Source organism: Nothobranchius furzeri, unplaced genomic scaffold (genome assembly GCF_043380555.1).
Source record: "Nothobranchius furzeri strain GRZ-AD unplaced genomic scaffold, NfurGRZ-RIMD1 Scf126, whole genome shotgun sequence".
Classification (NCBI taxonomy): Eukaryota; Metazoa; Chordata; class Actinopteri; order Cyprinodontiformes; family Nothobranchiidae; genus Nothobranchius; species Nothobranchius furzeri.
In genome coordinates this window covers 10,001-12,165 of record NW_027223142.1, presented here as the reverse complement: position 1 = coordinate 12,165, position 2,165 = coordinate 10,001, and positions in this window count along the sequence as shown.

Sequence of the window (2,165 nt, the reverse complement as noted above, 5' to 3'; positions counted from 1 at the left end):
CTGCTGCTCCTCCACCCCACCATGACCTGCTGGAGGCTGGCTGCAGCTCCTTCACACCGCCATCAGCTGATGGATGCTGGCTGAACGCTGGAGGCTGGCTGCTGCTCCCACACACCGCCATCAGCTCCTGGAGGCTGGCTGGCTGCTGGAGGCTGTCTGCTGCTGCTCCTCCACCCCGCCATCACCAGCTGGAGGCTGGCTGCTGGAGGCTGGCTGCAGCTCCTGCACCCCACCATCAGCTGCTGGAGGCTGGCTTCTGCTCCTCCACCCCGCCATCAGCTGCTGGGGGCTGGCTGCTGGAGGCTGGCTGCAGCTCCTCCACCCCGCCATCACCAGCTGGAGGCTGGTTGCAGCTCCTGCACCCCGCCATCAGCTGCTGGAGGCTGCCTGCTGCTCCTGCACCCCGCCATCAGCTGCTGGAGGCTGCCTGCACCTCCTGCACCCCGCCATCAGCTGCTGGAGGCTGGCTTCTGCTCCTCCACCCCGCCATCAGCTGATGGAGGCTGCCTGCTTCTCCACCCCGCCATCACTAGCTGGAGGCTGGCTGCTGGAGGCTGGCTGCAGCTCCTCCACCCCGCCATCAGCTGCTGGAGGCTGCCTGCAGCTCCTGCACCCCGCCATCACCAGCTGGAGGCTGGCTTCTGCTCCTCCACCCCGCCATCAGCTGATGGAGGCTGCCTGCTTCTCCACCCCGCCATCACTAGCTGGAGGCTGGCTGCTGGAGGCTGGCTGCAGCTCCTCCACCCCGCCATCAGCTGCTGGAGGCTGGCTGCTGCTCCTGCACCCCGCCATCAGCTGCTGGAGGCTGGCTGCTGCTCCTCCACCCAACCATCAGCTGCTGGACGCTGGCTGCAGCTCCTCCACCCCACCATCAGCTGCTGGACGCTGGCTGCAGCTCCTCCACCCCGCCATCAGCTGCTGGAGGCTGCCTGCAGCTCCTGCACCCCGCCATCAGCTGCTGGAGGCTGCCTGCAGCTCCTGCACCCCGCCATCACCAGCTGGAGGCTGGCTTCTGCTCCTCCACCCCGCCATCAGCTGATGGAGGCTGCCTGCTTCTCCACCCCGCCATCACTAGCTGGAGGCTGGCTGCTGGAGGCTGGCTGCTGCTCCTCCACCCAACCATCAGCTGCTGGACGCTGGCTGCAGCTCCTCCACCCCACCATCAGCTGCTGGACGCTGGCTGCAGCTCCTGCACCCCGCCATCAGCTGCTGGAGGCTGGCTTCTGCTCCTCCACCCCGCCATCAGCTGCTGGAGGCTGCCTGCTGCTCCTGCACCCCGCCATCAGCTGCTGGAGGCTGGCTGCTGCTCCTGCACCCCGCCATCAGCTGCTGGAGGCTGGCTGCTGGAGGCTGGCTGCAGCTCCTCCACCCCACCATCAGCTGCTGGACGCTGGCTGCAGCTCCTCCACCCCACCATCAGCTGCTGGACGCTGGCTGCAGCTCCTGCACCCCGCCATCAGCTGCTGGAGGCTGGCTTCTGCTCCTCCACCCCGCCATCAGCTGACGGAGGCTGCCTGCTTCTCCACCCCGCCATCACTAGCTGGAGGCTGGCTGCTGGAGGCTGGCTGCAGCTCCTCCACCCCACCATCAGCTGCTGGACGCTGGCTGCAGCTCCTGCACCCCGCCATCAGCTGCTGGAGGCTGGCTTCTGCTCCTCCACCCCGCCATCAGCTGACGGAGGCTGCCTGCTTCTCCACCCCGCCATCACTAGCTGGAGGCTGGCTGCTGGAGGCTGGCTGCAGCTCCTCCACCCCGCCATCAGCTGCTGGAGGCTGGCTGCTGCTCCTGCACCCCGCCATCAGCTGCTGGACGCTGGCTGCAGCTCCTCCACCCCGCCATCACCAGCTGGAGGCTGCCTGCTGCTCTTCCACCCCGCCATCAGCTGATGGACGCTGGCTGCAGCTCCTCCACCCCGCCATCAGCTGCTGGAGGCTGGCTGGCCGCTGGAGGCTGGCTGCTGCTCCCACACACCGCCATCAGCTGCTGGAGGCTGGCTGGCTGCTGGAGGCTGGCTGCTGCTGCTCCTCCTCCCCGCCATCACCAGCTGGAGGCTGGCTGCTGCTCCTACACCCCGCCATCAGCTGATGGAGGCTGCCTGCTCCTCCGCCCCGCCATCACCAGCTGGAGGCTGGCTGCTGGAGGCTGGCTGCAGCTCCTTCACCCCG